The sequence below is a fragment of the Bactrocera latifrons genome, unplaced genomic scaffold (assembly GCF_001853355.1).
Source record: "Bactrocera latifrons isolate USDA-ARS-PBARC rearing strain unplaced genomic scaffold, ASM185335v1 scaffold_22, whole genome shotgun sequence".
NCBI classification, from domain to species: Eukaryota; Metazoa; Arthropoda; class Insecta; order Diptera; family Tephritidae; genus Bactrocera; species Bactrocera latifrons.
In genome coordinates, this window is record NW_017535741.1 from 1,946,034 (window position 1) to 1,964,175 (window position 18,142).

At 37.7% G+C, this 18,142-nt stretch overlaps 1 protein-coding gene across 3 annotated transcripts in view; it reads right to left on the reverse strand.

The window, feature by feature from the left end:
- Positions 1 to 18,142, reverse strand: part of LOC108968549 — a 261,840-nt gene that overhangs the window by 167,602 nt on the left and 76,096 nt on the right. For 2 of the 3 annotated variants that reach the window (XM_018932648.1, XM_018932647.1), the window contains exon 1: positions 539 to 1,388. The exons of the other annotated variant lie outside the window; for it this stretch is intronic. The gene's annotated coding sequence lies outside the window, so the exon portion shown is untranslated. Of the gene's footprint in view, positions 1 to 538; positions 1,389 to 18,142 lie in introns of those variants that run through there. 3 annotated transcript variants of the gene reach the window in all.

Sequence of the window (18,142 nt, forward strand, 5' to 3'; positions counted from 1 at the left end):
ACCGAAATATAAAAAGATTTTATATATAATTAATTTTATACTTTTATATCAACTAACCCTTCACTGGCTCATTTCTCTCCATTTATTTTATATTGAATAGTGCAACTTTTGAGCAATATTTAAATTTCGTTCTATTCTTTTTGTTCCCACAATAACAAAGCATTCGTACATACCCATTTTAATTCCTAAATCGTAGAGTGCTATTCTAAATCCCTAAATTCTAAATAAAATTAGTTCCAAAATAAGGATTTCTATCAGATGTTTATCATTAACCTAACGGATTTTAACTCAATATTTTTGTAAGTATTGTGGACAATATAGATTTTAACAAGCAATTATTATTATATTTTTATCATTCTTTACTGCATTGTTGCAGCTTTGAAAATATCGAGAACACACATAAGTTCTCTAGTGCCTAACACATCTTTATACGCACAGATTAGCAGAAAGCAGGCAAAACAATTGAAAAGCTGATATTTTATTAATCAAATTCTTATGAATAACAGTAATATTTGAGTTTGATGAATGACAAACTCACCTGTTACAAATTCTCCACTCTCTTCATTTATTCCAAATGTCGCTGTGTGAAATGTTCCTCAGCGAAACTCTTTCAACATTGTATATTGACTGCACACCAATATGTACATATGTATGTGCATGTGTGTGCATAGCAAAATGTAAATAACGCGATTGTTGCTAAACGATTCAGCAAAATAATTAAAATTCCATGTAAGAGAAAATATAGTGTAATGAGGCTGAGTAATCACAATTTATTGTTATGCACATCAAAAACAATCAACTCTTAATTAGATATGTTTCAACTCTTGTACATACATTTGCACAATAGTCAATTATGTTTATATGTACATATGTATATATGCAAATAAAATCTATTAATTATATATATGCCGCGAAGTGTCACGGAATTTATGATGTCGGTCTGAGGCAGCGTGTACAAGTTCATACGTGCACGCGGTCAATGGAATCRTCTATGTACATATATTCATAGTGAGATTCCAATTACAAATGTAGCGGCGAGCCACCATCCCACGGGCAATGCACCGTAAGGCACAAAAATAAGCGAAAAGAAAAACACTAACAAAATTTGCACGCCGATCACGAAATGCAGTCACCGACGGAACAATTATCACTCTGTAATACTTTATAAATGCATAATCTTTAGCACTAACAGTATTTAGAAGTAATGCAAATGTATATTCACTTTTTGTTAATGTTTTTAATATAATCCCGAATTTTCTCGAAACAGTTTTACACTTTAAATAATATAACTTCACTGACGGCAAGATGTAATTCGTTACGCGTTATCAGCACAACTAACTGCAATTTGCATGCCCAGCCAACGCAAAATGCGAACACACACGAAGTGGTTAAAGAAGCAGCATCACTTCACCCCTAACGACCAACAGCTGAAACTAACCTACACTACTCTGGCATTTCGTGTACGTACGTAATTCGCAACATTAAAATATGCATAGGCATTCGCACGAAGCTGAAATCATGCAGAGCAAGTGAATTGTATGTATGTATGCATATTTGGGAAACCGTTGTGAGAGAAGTCAGAGAATATGAGAGCGAGAGCTTCCAGCAGGATGTCGCTCAGCAAACCGGCACCCAAGTGCGAAATACCTTTCAGAGCGGCAGCGCAAGAATATGAACGAAGATGTTTTAAAACATGTTTTAAGTTCTCTGGATGAATAGGCGTAAAATGCTGAATTCGCGAAGGTCATGTTCGGCTTTCCTTGTTTGAGAATTTCGTTTMAAGCATGAATGTATATAAGTAATAAAGAGTTCATTTAGCTGAATAAAGAGCAGACCCTAATTGACTCTTCGATACGATTAAATAAATAAGATAAACTTTGTAATCGAGCTGTAAATAATAAATTTGAATTCACAAAATTYTCAATGCAGCTTTTATTTATAGGTACTAATCTACTTAAATATGAAAATACTCATATATTTGAGGCTTATAAATATGTATAGGTACCGCGGGCGAATTTGAATATACTTATTAACTTTAAATGTTAAACATCCATCTAAAATGAAAATATGCTCTCTTAAATTCCTTTTTTCACTCAACATATTGCACGTAAAGCCATAGGCGGAAGTTCCGCCTAAATACAGGGAAATATTTTCAGCGCTCATTGGCTTACGTGTAATTTGGTACATTSGAGACTTTCATATATGTATATAYGTACATTAAACATACATACATACAGACGTACATTTAGCAAGAATGCTTAAAAAATGCACGAGGATATTTATTACACCCTGAACGAGTTACATTATGTTTGCCGCGAAGTTTGTTACACCTCGAAGGAAAAGTCGGAGACCGTATGAATTATATATGTACATACGTACGTATTAGATAGGCTTTATCGGGTAAAAAGCAGCGTTTTATCAAAATTTTTACTGTTAACAACATACACTATTAACAACGAACTCCTAAAATTTTTGGAAAAAACATTTGAGCGCCATTTCCGGTGACCCCTCGAATAAAAGATGCGCGCGAGTTGGCAGGATAGTTTCTTACACGATTTCTAAAGTGAAAAAAATGCGAGTTAAAACCTTAACCTTAACGTAGAACTTGGACGAAGCAAAACAAAAAAATAAATAAAAAATGGGTTTTTGACAGATAATTTTACAGAAAAATCGTAAAGCCATGTAACTCCTTAATCATTTGCATCCGTCTGTCTGTAAATACGCTTACTGGTCCCTTAGTTCTTGAGGTGTCGATCTAAAATTTTACACCCGAACTTTTCTCTTCAAAAAGCTGCTCATTAATCGTAATAGAAACTAAGAGATTGGATATGGATGGCATATTTAATGAGTATATCCAGCTACGAAACGGAAAAGACATGTTTTGTTTTGTGAATAAAAAATTTTTAAAAATGCTTTTTATGTAATAAAATTAATGTGCTTTTGAAGAATTTAAAGAAAGCTCTACAAAAAAATGAGTCAGGCTGTTAATAAAATGTTTTTACTTAAAATTACCTCAAATCCAAAAACCAAAAAAAAAAATACTTTAAAGATACATTAATGAATGCTTTCTAAACAAAATCGTTTTTGTAAGGAAATTTTCATTTTAGAGTAGTTTATGAAATCGAAATTTCTATCAATCTTCGATATGTCTTTCTACGATTGTTACCTGACACATATTACATATAATCCGAAACTTTTAAGTCTCCGACTCTGAAACTGCCCTTGAAGAAAAACTTGTTTAAAGTTTTGGAAGCCGCTTATACTAAGTAAAAAATTTTCATTTCAGCCAAGCTATTTTCCTGACAAACTTAAAATCTTTCTTTTTTTTTTTCAAATAGTACACAGTATTCGATGTTATATTTACAAAAAAGGCCATTTTAGGAAATTCGCAAGTTGATATAATGCTTTAAATAAAATATTTTTTTAATATAAGAAAGGGTGATTCTTTAGCAAATCTAATAGGATTTTATGAACACAATACTATTAAGTATTAAGATTAAACTATTTAAGGGCAACAAAGAAAAGTTTCAAGCATCTATAAAATATCAATTGTGGAATTTTGGATCTTAGTATACTAGCATTTCACCACACTCAATAATAAGCATCAGTGAAAATCCTTGCTAGATATTGAAAAACTCTATTTACAAGTACCTTCGTATTTGATTTTCAACTTTAATGCTCTTGGCTTTTTGAGCATCAAATTAGGACGAAGAAATCAGTCAAATGCCGAAATCTCATAGGATGTCTTAGCGACAACACATGTAACCAACAAGAACCTCAGTTCAACCAATAAATGTTTTCGCACAGAAAAAAAAGCACACACACACACTTTCGTACAGGTGGAGCGCTGCAAGTAAACCAAATATCCTATTGTTATTGATGAATCGGCACTTTTGTGCTTTGGAAGGCAGATATATTTGCTCACATTAATTGCAAGGAAAATCCTCCACACACAAATCCTGGAAGCCAACAGCATGCAGGCGGCGGAGAATAAGCACTTGAAAGTAGGAGCATCTACTTATACAGGGGTGGTGTAGAGCCCAACCCATATTATACCTCAAGCAAAATTGATTAGTCAGTGAAAACGCTGAGCAAGAATGGAAAACGTGTAATAGACAGAAAATGTAGTGAAAGCCAGAGAAGGATATGTCAAAAATCATAGACGCTCAAATGGAAGCAAGCGCAACGCGTTGCGCGTTCGGAGTTTGTGTCGCCTCAGCCCTTCACCATCAAGCGCATTCACTCGCACCCCATAGAATAGGTGCAAAAACGCGTGCAATTAATTAAGTTTGAAGCGAATGTAGCATCAAAGCCATGACTACTTGGATTTAAAAATAGTTTTTGGATTTAAAACAAAGAATAGCATGGAGCCGCATACAAAGTGTTGAACGGACGAAATACGCTTAGCTGGCAAATTTCAGTCACCGATTGAGCAGACAACATTGAATTGAGATATGAGAAATATCTCAGGCCATAGACTGATTGCAAGTAAAAGGTATTAAATGGTGGTATTTAATGGACCAAATGCCTCAACTGTGAGAACTGCCCGACTTGAAGGCGAAAAGGCAGTTACAAAAAGTTATTTCGAAATAAGGAAGGTTGATAACAAATAAAGAATTAGGTTTAATACAAAGTTTAATCCTAAAAGATTTTTTATCAAACATTTTAAATTTTTACGAACCCCTCGAGAGTTAAGAACCATGTAATTCAGCAGATTATTTTGTATGTGGCAATGCTAGTAGATCTTATAGATTGGAGCAGAAGGTACAGCACAGTACGATCATTTGGAAGTGTCGGCTGATATACTACACACTTCCTACATAAATACGACTATATATAAAATGTAAGCTGGTGCTCACCTACTTCAGTACACACACGCGAAAGCACACTCTGGCACATAAACGTTATCTTACAGCGCCACAGACAAATGCCAACGTAAACAATTAATTGAATTTCCGGGCACATCCGGTGCTGATGCCGGTGACAACATTTCCACAAGCAGAGCTTACACTGACAGGTGCAGCCCACTGCTAACGGGCTGTTGAAGCATGACTTCACAACGCTGATATGGAGTTATCTGTGCGGATGATATGTTGATGAATGAAGTCTAGGTAAAGTAAGAGTTGTTACTAGTTGTGATATTCTTTTTCACATTTTCGTGTTCATTTTGATAAAAGTATATATGTAGAACTCTGCTGACAACGCAAACTAGTAAATAAAGTATGTGAAAAACTTGCAAGTAGCGGCAATGAGAAAAAATCATAAAAGCTGATAAGGAGTACCGCACTGACAGGCAAGTTTAAAAAATGGCGCAGTCAAGAGGAACGTAACTTGAAGCAAATAAAACTAGTTCACGAGGACTGAAAGGGCGAAGAAGCAACTTCTAACTGGAAGTTGATGAACAGCTTCCGCTCAGTACAATAGCGGTCAGGAACTTTTACTATAAAGCTGAAACAAAATTGCAGCTTTGCGGCTTTTTTTTTTTTTTGTTTGGTAAAACAACAAAAACTTTCAAAAATTTAGTAAGCTGTTAGCATCACCTTGAAAGATAGTCAACAGGAATTTGAAGAGGATACCGATGAGACCTAACTTAAATTTAGTAGTTGGATTTGGAGCTCCCATGCAAGCGATGACATCTTTGAGCTTGTGTGTGTTTAATTTTTCTTACATAATCTTGGTTTTATGGSCAAGGGGTTTTTGCAAGTATTGAAGGCGTCACGGAATGTATTTTCCGGAATATCCTTGGGAAGTGCATGCTGCTTGGATTCACTTTCATCGGCCTTTTCAGGMAAGGAAACAGAAAAGTCCGGGGGGCCACATCTGGGCTGCAGGGCGGCTACGGAAGCSTGGTTAGGTAGCTGTTCACAAGAAGGGCGRCRTGAGCCAAGGCATTRTCGTGGTGCAACTTCCAATCGGCTGCGATGTCTCGTCGGAAAGGATTGAACGTTTGTTTGAATCTTTTCAGGACTTCCAGGTAAAACTTATCGTTGACGGTTTGTCCAGGAGGAAAAAATTCATGGTAGGCGTTGACTTTGATGTCAAAAAAGACAATGAGCATCGTTTTCACTTTGGGGTTTGCCATTCTTTCGGTCTTCATCAGTGACCTCTTCAAAAAGAGCCTGGTGCTACTAAAGCAACATTTAGGTAAGCCTGCTTGATCATATCAAACGTCTATGTCGCCGATTTACTGAGTTTCACACAGAATTTAATCGYATACCTCTGCTCCAATGAACGCCGCATTTTCTGTTTGCACCACTCACAGAAACACGTCGCACGAAAATATTTGTCGTGACTCTCCAGGTGCTCGTAGACAACCGACCAACCGCTCATTTGTTAGCTAGGAACGTAGTCTACTGAATCCAGCTCAGAAGAACAGTCGCGGCGGAAGAAATCGCATACCTCAGGTGCTCGTAGACAACCGACCAACCGCTCATTTGTTAGCTAGGAACGTCCTCTACTGAATCCAGCTCCGAAGAACAGTCGCGGCGGAAGAAAMTCAGTCCTATTACTTTCCAGACAAACCTAGTATTCTTTGTTGACAGTTTAGTCAGTCCGAAGAACTTCGGAGTGAACCACACCTCGATAATAGAAGAAAACTGTCAATATCGCTTTGATTTTTGAAGTCCATTGACGTGGTTTTTTTTCGGCTTGGGCTTGCCTTTGTCACTATATTACGCCGATTTAATGTCTGTTTCTGATTCATGAGCATAGATCCAAGATTTATCGCTAGTAATAATACATTTCATTATATTATATCCTGATAGTCGAAAAGCATTGTTTGCATTTTGGAACCAATCGTGTTTCCACTTTTGTTAAGCTCAAAAAGGGTTTTACTGATCCTTCCGATATTCAAACAATGCCGGTAAGATCTCTGACTAATTAATCGTCGTCTTCCAAACACCAATCTCTATTTTTACTCTTACTATTAATACTCCTATCTTACTATATTTTGCCCACAATARTATATATAAATAGACAAACAAGCAYTGCGAGCTCCAATGTAGTGGTGATCATTTTCATCGATCAATCAATTCACAGCTCTGATCACTAAAACTGAAATTTAAATTCATAATAATAAAAAAAAAAAAGTTTTTAGTATTCTAAAGATGAAAGGGTACAACTTTTTAATTAAGTCATTACCTTGATAAAGGAAGAGGTAATTAATGTTTAACAGATAACTGCTTCAGGAGTGTTATTGAATTGAAGCATGAGCAAAATTCAAGCATTTTGTTCATTGTGTATGAGATAGTAAAGATCTGAGCTTGCTTTTAGATGTTACAGCTGTGCTCGTCCGTGGCAACTTCCTAACCTGTCAATTAATTAATTCCAAATGCAGAAGCTTAAGCTCCTTCGGACAATTGCTCACTCTAGCATTAGCGCKTAAATCACAAAAGCTTTCAAAATTTATGTAGTTTGAAATTGACTAAAAGGTTTTGGCGTCTGCTTTTAAGTAAGTCGACTACTGTTATTGTTCTACAAACTCACAGTTTGGATAGTCAAAGTACATTTTGGTTAATTTTCGAACTTTCTCGAAATTCATTAATTTAAGCCAGTTATGTATTTCAATRCATACGCTTTTTGTTGTTAAGTACACTTTGTTTGCTGGCGTGCTTTCATTAAAAGAGGACGGTGTGAACTGATGCGCCCTTAACTGTATTCTAGCAGCGTTGCTTGAAACTTTCTTATAGTCGGTCAACGTGCAGAAAAGATCTCACTTCCTATACAACACTTGCACCAGTAGTTACTTATATAACTGTTGAGTTTGTTTGACACTTCTAACATTTCATGAGCTTAACGTGAAAATCCTTTTAAAATGCGCTCGCACCTAACAGTGTGCTACTTTTTCCAACTTCTCCTACAGACTTTTGCGATGATTTCAATCTATCCAGAGCGAGTGGTAAGGTGCGGCGCTTGAACGTTTGGTATGAAATTTTCAGTATTTTATTATTATGTTTTTTCTAAAACTTAATGATTTTTGTTATTGTTTCCGTTGGTCCGCACTGCTTCAACATTTTACTGTTGTTTTCGTGTTAAGCGGTTAGGACTCGCCAAGCCTTCCGTTTCCACACCAAACAAAAACCCCAAAATCGTACGCAAGCACGTCAAGGTGCCAAGAAGTGCGCATAACTTGAAAATTTTAAGCGCACACTCTCCGTTCATGGCGAGTGTTTTGTATTAAATTGCCGTTCGCCCGGCTTGTTGGTGCTGCGGCAAGCTTTAACAACTGCAACGCTCAATCACGGATGCAAACACTTTTCAATGCTCTTGACACCCCAGACCTTTTTGTAGATTTTCAAAAAGTCTTCATCCACATCAAATGCAACTCGCACTCGCGCGAATGGTTTGCGAAATTTGCTGCACTTTGGCAACAACACTCAACGCTCATTCTTTTTCTTTTTTTCCTATGGCAYGTTGGCTTGTGTGTATGTGTTGCCGTTTCCCACTTTTTGGTTCCAGTTGTGACGTTTTGGCGTACGTCGAAATATCGTAAAATATATTTTTACTATGACGAGCAACAACGGCGCAAAAGGAGTAGCACAATTTCACACTAATAACAGTTTTATACCAACGCAGAGAAGAGAATAACAACTCGGCATTGTTGGCAGCTCTTAAGTATAGACAGAAAGTTTTCATAACAAATGTGTGCCGAGCACAGTTGCCGGTTGCTTAAGTTGGCAACGCGTTTTAACGTTGRATTTTAAAAGGTTTTATATTTTGATTTTATTATAGCAAGTGTTAATTTTTTTTTTCATCCCTTTCTACATTTGTGTGTGTTTGCACTAACTTGCAAGTCTTAAAAAATACATGAAAAAAGAGATAATGGGACTTAGGGTCCCTAAGTGCATAGCAGAGCGCAGGTCCACCAATTTTTTATTTTTTGAAAATTCTTATACGCCAATATGTGTGGGTATGGGCGATTCTGCTCGTTCTTTAAGGGCGTAGACACCGCAAACGCGTCTATAACCGCGTTAGCAAGAGCGCGCCAGTCGTTTTTCCTTTTTGCAACATGACCTCAATTGGAGATTCCTAGCGAAGCCAGGTCCTTCTTCACCTAGCGTTGAGGTCTTCCTCCTTCTCTGTTTCTCTCGTTGGATACTGCGTCAACAACTTTCAAAGATGGAGTGAAGCGCCCTCTCTTAATACGCTGAACTATGTCAATGTCGTCGTATAACTCGTACAGCTCATCGTTCCGTCGAATGTGATATTCGCCGTGACCAATACGCAAAGGACCATAAATCTTCCGCAGAACCTTTCYCTCGAAAACTCGTAACGTCGACTCATCAGATATTGTCATCGTCCATGCCTCTTCACCATATAACAGGACGGGAAAAATGCATGTTATATAGGGTTTGACTTTTGTGCGTCGAGAGAGGACTTTACTTCTCAATTGCTCAGTCGGAAGTAGCACATTATTGTCGGTGTTAATATTGGTTCCAAGATATACTACTTCCAAGTTATGGCTGTCAACAGTATCGTGGGGTCAACGACTGTTTGTTTGGTGCCAAAAGATATTTCGTCTTGCACTCGCTCATWATCAGACTCAATTGCTTCGTGTCCTTATCCATAATATCTGGATAAATCACAACGAACGGCGCGAATGTTGAGGCGACATACGCCAGCAGCTGTGCACTTTTATAGAGGATTGTACCTGCTCTATCAAGCTCTGCATTTGTTTGTTTGAACAGAACGATGAAACAAAATATAAGCTGTATACAATAATTTACGAATGTAAATTATACCTTGCCACAATTTAATTCCGTTACCAAGATTTTAAAATCTTCATTACAATATTTGTCGATAAAGAAATTCGTCCGCACAAATAGTTAATTTTATATAATAAGGTTTTATTTTATTTAATAAGGTTTTGTAACTTTTTAGACAGCCACCTGAAATGTACCCTTATAAAAACATGGGTGCTATAAATTTAAAATGTTAACGGACATTTCAATTTAAAGTGCAGCAGCCCTTGCAAACAGCCAAAAAAGTACRCCACATATTACATTTTTATTCGCACACTTTGTGACACTTCAGTTTCAATATTTTTCATCACCTTCCGGAGAAAAGTATGAGTGCAAACAAATGACAAAAACAAAGGTGAATATAGCAGTACAACAGGTGCTTAATTTGCTCGTTACTGGTAAATATCCTCGCACTCGAACATTCAGCCGCACGCAATTGCGTTGCCGCCACCGCCACCACCGCCATATTTGTGGCTGGCGCGGTAAGCAGAAACGATTCTTTGCCACACAAACACACACACAGGCGTTTGCCATATGTTGCGGACACTCATTCACACGGCTGAGCGCTGTCAAGTGAGCAGAGCGTTGTTGGCTGGTTGTTGATTGCTTTATAATAAACGTCGGTGATGATGTGAATTTACTTTTATTTTCATTTGGGGATTTTCAATTCAACCACGAAACGCGCGGGAATAGTCACAAGCACATGTGCAATACGTTGACATTAAAAAAATACACATTTACACAAACGCGGCAAGTAACACTGTTTGCACGCTCGTAAATATTCATAAGCACACACAAAGGTGTTCTGAGCCACACATGTGTGCATGGCGGCAGCGCCGGAGCATTCGTTTTAGGCTATGCGGTAAGTCTAGAGAAAAATGTAAATTTATGAAATTTTAATCAATTGAAATTTTTGGAAGGTGAAAAACAAAAGCTTATGGTGCACATTTATTTATTCCGGCAAGGGTCCAATCCCTTTGAGAAGCATTGCAAATACAAACGCATTTATTCCTTTTACAAACACATATACATGCATAAAATACGTTATTGGGATATACTCGTGTTTGCTTTATAAAAAATATTTTTTTGAACTGAACCGCAATGCGCTTAGCAGTACAGTGCAATATTTCGACAACTGACGTGCACGATTTACTGTCGTATGTTTTAGATTATTTATAAAAAGATATTGATATAAGATCATATGTGGGAAGTAACCCTAAAGGATTGACACATGATAAAACAATATAGATAAGATTTTTTGCAGACGTATTATTAAATTACATACATTTTTTGAGTAGTATCAGTAGTACTTTTTACAGGATCATCACAAATAAACAGAAAAAGCCGTGATACTCAGGTAACCTATGACGTGAAAAAAGTTAAGAAAACAGTGCTTGAAAATCATCGAGTTATCATCAAATATTACAAAAGATCTCAACATCTCTGATGGATAGAATCATAACATTTTGGTTAATATTTTAGTTACGAAGAATGTCAATGCTGGCTTCGTACTGGTCGGAAACTTTTGACGTCGAGTAGAGGGGATGCTTAAAAATATGGCATTCATCAAAYACATCATTACTACTAACGAGACTTGGGTTTTTGAATATGATATCGGCACTGTCCAACAATTTAGCGAATAGCGTTCCAAAAATCAAAGTTTGTAGAAGGCACTGAAGCGCCACCCCCAGCTGAGTCTTATAGTAGGTTATAGAAAATTGGATTGCATTAATGTTGGTTTTGTTTCAGAAACCTATTTTGAGGGCGAAAATAAAGAGACAATTCTAGGATAARTAGTCTGTCGAGATTAAATTTGAGCAGATGGTATATTTATACCCTGAACAGTACTTTGGAATGTTCTAATATAAACACAGGTGCCTATTTCGTAGGCCATATTAAAGGTTTGTATTAAAATTCGAGCAAATGTACTTTATTTATACCTTGAAGGGTATATTAAGTAAAGGTATTTTGTATCACCCAGAAAGAAAGACCGTACRAAGTATATTTAATCAACTTAATAAACTGAGTCGATTTTCCCAAATCCGTCTGTATATAGTCTCAGTTGTTGCGATATCGATCTGATTTTGACACGTCCTCTTCTCACCAAAAACCACCGATATCMCACTATTATAGGACATAGCTGTCATACAATCCGATCGGTCAAACTCTAGTCCTAGGTAGGTAGGAGTGCTGCTTCTTTTTAAGATACACGAGCTGTTTATTCAAAAAGACATAAAGCTTTATTTTGATGGTCATGGTATGAACTTCGCTTCGGATTCGTCTATAGAGGCTCGTAGTTTTGCCAACTCGTCCTTTTTTTTGCTCCTGAAAATATTCCTGTGACCAGGTACTCAAGTCTTTATATCCTCAAAGCAACGTTTCTATATACTATATAATCATTATAGCTTCTARCTGTCATACAAACTGATCGATAAAAATCAAGATTAATCGACTTTTAACACCCTTTTAGGCTATAAAAATGACTTTAAAGGGTATTATATTTTCGATTCAGTCATAATTGTTGTTTTTACTTGCATTACGTAATTTTCCCACTCAAATTGTTCAAATACCACACTGTGTTACTGTCAAACTTTCACGCCCCTTCTACTACTCACCCTACCACCTATCGCAGAACACATAAATGCCATCACATATACACCGAAAGACTAATAGATAAATTGTTATACATTCATTTGAATGTGGATATAGACTTTTTTCAAGCCATAAAGTACATGCAGAACCCCAAATACACTGACGAGCATCGCAAGCAAAGTTAATTTGACGTTATTTGTCACCAGGGAGTGACTCTTGCACTTATTGCCATATTAGGCCGAACTTTAGGATAATTTGAGACAAGGGTTAKGTATGTGTGCACATTTTACAGTCATACTGTCCTCTTCATAAACAGAAAAAATGCCGTTTAATTTGGTAATTTTTTGTGAGTTAAATTGAACTTCAGTGGCTCTCAAATAGTAAATGAAAAATATGTATKTATATAGGTATATGCGAAACATAATTTGTACATGTATATAATGACAATGACTTACTAAAATTTTGAAACAACTGGTAGCCAAAAGCAAAAGCAGATTACCGCACTCTACATTTATCTTTCTTCACTCTCGACACTAACAATTTAAAATTCGATCGCATTTAGTGCCTATATGATTACCGTACTCTTTACCTTTAACTTTTTTTCGATCCCATTTAGTGCCTATGTGACACATTCATATCCATAGCCAAGTAGCGACTAGATCTGTTGACACTGTATAATAAAGTGCAAAAGTCTCGAACGACTCTCAGGTTTACCGCTTCCCATAGTAAAGAATCCGTACTGTTAAACTTGTTCTCTGAAACACGTTTCCTTTCTCYACTTAATTTAATCAACTCTGAACGTTTGTTTACCAACGAATCACTGTCCCATACCAACTTAAGGCCCAGCCCAGAGCAGCAAGTATTTACTTTTCGAACAAAACATTTTACAAAAGCYAATAAAGGGTAAACAAGTTGACAGCTAAAAGCAGAGCATACCAAACGATAAATATTATATATTCCAAGCATTGTTAGCCACTGGTTTGCTGTCTCCCATGCTGTATTGTGACAGTTTTAGACTTTTGGCTGACATTGAGCATGTTTTCCAGTTCATGTACATACAGTTGCGTGTTTTTTGCTTAGATTTTTCAATACACTCTTTTCATATCATCCATACAACGTACATACTATATAAATATTATTTATCAATTCCAAATGCAATTTGAGGTTGCGGGTTTGTGTGCAGCGGCAAACTAATCGTTTGCCACAGGTATTTAATGCTGTTAAACAGGCAGATGTTGCCCTTCTAATGGCTCTATATAAAAGCATACATTCTTCCGCTGCTTACCGTTATCTCTCCATTGCCACTGCTTCCACATTTTCCCACTACGTCGGTTTCCAATTCGATCTCAAATTGCCATTTCGACTTTTATCTACGTCTGTCGTGTGCCGGCAGCTTTTTCTCGACATTCTATTTTTTGCTTGCCGTTTTTAACATTGTTCTTTTTTTTTGTTTTCTATCTGCCCTAAGCAGTTGTCCATTTGCCATGACATGGTGAGCACCTACGAGCGTTTCCCGCCTGATATCTAGCATCCTTTTTGCGAACCAGTGGCCTAAAGGTTATCCAACCTGTCTGCAGTGTGGTAAGTAAAACCATAACCAAAGCAATGCCACAGGAAGTCCATAAAGGAAAAACTGCGCAATTGAGTAAGCAAACAGGGTTAGTCCAGTTGACGTATAAGAAAGAGTATCGGTAGGACTACCGGACAGCAAGATAGAGGCAAGCTTAGCGCTAAGCTGTCGGTATTAAATGCGCCAACATTTCAGTTATTGCAGTGGAGCCAGCTGCGTATTTATTGCATTCTAAACACACCTTAGTACATTGATATCAACAAAGAGAACGACTGCCTGGCGGAAGTGAGGAGCGTGTTTAGTAACTGAAATGTAATTTGCTAGCTTATTACATATCGTACTCAAACCAAAAAAAGACAAAATAAATGATTGCATTAAAATTATATTCGATGACAACATTCAGCAATCAAGCCTATTTCTCACCATCATAAGTATGAAAAATTGTTGTGGTAATCGACAAARTATTCCTCAGCTGGTTGAGTCTCTGTCCGGTCTCCAATATTCGAATACAACAAACTAGTTTGGTTGGCTACTTATTAGCGGTAATTACACGTTCCTAACAAGGATGTTTGTAGRATGTTTAGCAAATTAGCAAACAAATTGGTAAGAATTATATTTGTTGTTGTCTTGGCACACATGTGTGGGAAGTAAACAAGACAGCACAGGTGGACAAATAAATCTGAAGTCTCATGCCTTTAAACCAACTAAATGGTATACCTACACAGCCAACAAACGGATCATACCAAGCGCAAACATGCACCGACGTATAGTATGTACATTTACAGAGAAACTCGAAACTCGAAACTCGGATACACTTGAAGAAACCCTAAGCAACCAAATAAAGGCGTCTCTAATAGGCAATAAATGTGCTTAAACACTTGTTTCTCCGCTATTTATGTGAGTAAGGCTTTGAGGAAAAACAAATTGGTTGTATAACAGTAGCATAAGTGCATATACATATGTGTATTACGCTTAAGTATGTGATAAATGCCTGTGTAATGAATTAACGCCTTACACCAGTTGGGAGCTATAAGCTGAATGATTGAAGCTGTTGTCCTTACGTAGATTGCAGGCTGACGGCTGACGGCTCAGTGGTACAGGCTTTACAGCAGACAGTAGTGGTAGGCAAGCGGTCACCGGAAATGCCCACGACGACGACGACCAACAACAATAAAAGCTAAGTAAAATAGGCTTCGTGATTATGAGGGTGATGTTGATGTTGAGGCGAAACTCTGTAGCATCGTAAAGTGCTGCTCAGATGTTGCGTACACCCAAAAACGCATGCTCACAAATGCTCGAACAAAGTTTGTACTTCGTAACAAGCTCAGAATTATCAGTGGCAAATCTGTTACATAATGCGGCATCCACACTGTGATCTGAAGGAAAGCGCTGACCAGCTGCTGGCCGTGCCATGGCGCGAAGGGTCAAATGTGGCTGAGACTGCCGCAATGTCTCGCACAGCGGGTATTTGCTAACTTAAAAGAAAACAACAACAACAAATTAGAAACTTAATAAAAAGGGTAAATGTGAACGCAATACAAGCGCTTAGGGCAGCTATGTGATCAGCCTTGCTACATACATACTTACATATGTATATGCCACTTGCACGTGTGATTGTGTGTGTATTGTGCGGTATTCGCACATCCGTGGTGAGCTGCCTTTTATTTCAAACGGTCCGTTTACTTTTGTGCATGCTGAGTTTTCTCACCACTAATTTCCTTTTATTTCATTTTTATTGGATTTTATTAGCCTGCCACCAGGAGAGCGTAGCGAGTTGGTGTTAACGGTAATTACTGCTATATGTGGGTTTCATATAATTTTATGCATTTTGTTGCTAGTTCAGTATTTTCTCAGTAGTTAGCGGAAATGTATGTTGAACGAACACTTCCGTTGGATATTAACAGTAACCGGATATTTACCGAGTTGCTTTAAACGCTTCAAAGCGAAAACAGCAAAGGGAGGCAGACGACTCTAGGTAAGAGACCAAAGTTTGTTAACAAAAAAAAAAAGACTTTTTTATAGCTTATCGCTTAGATCCGCTAAGACTAGTCAGTCGCGTGAATATTTGTTATACAGACTTAATGCTTTTAATCAAACCGAAGATTTTTCTTGTAATTACAAAGGTAGCATTGATATAGGAGTATYACGCAGTAATTGAAGAAAGCAAGCGATTTATTGCAGATAGCTTTTTATTTTTGACTGGCGTAAACACCGCTTACGCGATTATAGTCAAGTTAACAACAGTGAGTGAGTCGTTTCTCCGTTTGCAAATTCCAAGCGAAGCCAGGTCCTTCTTTAGCTGGYCTTTCCAATGGAGTGGAGGTCTCCCTCTTTCTCTGCTTCCTCCCCCAGGTATTGCGTCGAAAACTACCAGAGGTAGAGTGTTTTCGTCCATTCGAACGACTTGACCTAGCCAATGTAGCTGATGTATTTTAATTCGCTGAACTACATATGTCAATATGGTCGTATATCTCATACATCGTCTCATCGTTCCATCGAATGCGGTATTCGTCGTGGCAGATCTTCTCTCGAAAACTCAGCTTTGAGATGGACGAAGAGGTGGTGTGGTCTTTTCCAAGAATTGGCGCTTGCTGAATAGCCACACTGATAAGGTAGTTGGCGCATATTGTTGGGCCTCTCCTTTTGTGGATTGGGCAGAGCACATTTAAATTCCAGTCGTTGTGCATGCTTTCGTCCGACCATATTCTAAAAAGAAGCTGACGCATTCTCCTCATCAGTTCTTAGCCGTCATGTTTGAATAGACCGATCCACAATTCATCGACACCCGCCGCTTTGTTGTTCTTCAGATGGGTAATTGCTATTCGATCTTTTTCATGATCGGGCAATATAACGTCTACTTTATTATCGTCGATTGGAGATTTGGTCTCATTATCTCTTGGTGTTATGCTTTCACTGCCATTGAGCAGTCTGGAGAAGTGTTCCCTGTATAATTCTAGTACGCTCTGGGCATTAAAATTTTGCAGATGTCGGATCACATGAAAACGTATTYCATAAAAGCACTTGATATTCTCCAATGATCCTTTGACCATATGTAGTTATGGGTTTCCACAGTGTAAAAAGTAAGAACAAATCTACTACGCTTTAAGACTTAAGAATCTGAATGTGTGTACACCCTTTGTTTAAACATTTTGTGAGGACATGTGGCAAAAACTGCACACGCGAAAATAGTTGTTGACCATCCGGCGCTGAACCAAAACTTTTAGTATTACGTGCGCGCCAACGATTTGGACAATTTTGTTGGCTAAGAGGCGTTAAGGCCACACTTGAAAAGATAGCTACAAGTGCTCCTGAAGCGGACATTTCTATTTTTCTAACGCGCGTACTTTCAAAACAAACAAACAAAAAATAATGAAAAATTGAAAAACTCCAAAAAAAAAAACAAAAAAGAACAAAATGCAAAATTACAACTGGCGCACGTAGAAGAGAGACGCGTTGATGATCACTTCAGCAGAGCGTTGGGGGCACTTCAATCGCGTTGTATAGTTGCACAAGGATTAGGCCCACCATCCTACAGGCCTAAACTGCGCAATGCATAGACACGCATTTGTGCGGCAGAATGAAAAGCTTCAGGGAAAAAAGCATTTTTGATGTCATTATCCTGGCAAACTATGAGTGAGTGAGTATGAGTATGTGTTGAAGAGGCGTTTTTACAGCCACTCGCCAACTGTTGTCATTTGCCGTTGTTCAGTTGCTTTGCTCTCACTTTGTTTTGGCCTTTTTGTGTTATTCTTTCTACTGACATTTTGCATTTTTGCATTTCTGAGTGAATGAGTGAGTGGGTGTCAGTTGGCCTACATGCTTGCTGAATGTCCATGTCCCTTCGGTGCTTGCCAGTCTGCATGGCTGGTTTTGACTGCTAATGTATGGCAGCGTACTTGTATGTAAAGCAATTATTTCGCATTGCCTCCTCTACACCGCCTTCGTCGTACTACTACGGTTCACACACTCGTGTTTATTTTATCAAGTTTGCTTTTTTTTACCGCCTCACCTTTCGGCCATTTTTTGTTATTGTTTGCAGTGTTGCTATTCAGCATTCGCCATTTGTTTAGCTGTCTACCCAAAACTCTCCTGCCATAAACAAACAAATGTTAAAGTGTGTTCACATGCACTTCAAACAACAGCGATGAAAATGACGTGTTCACAGCGCCTAATATTTGAAAATTGTTCAGAATTTTATTTAATAAATGCGACAGTTGCTCTTGCCATGAAAAAAGTTTGC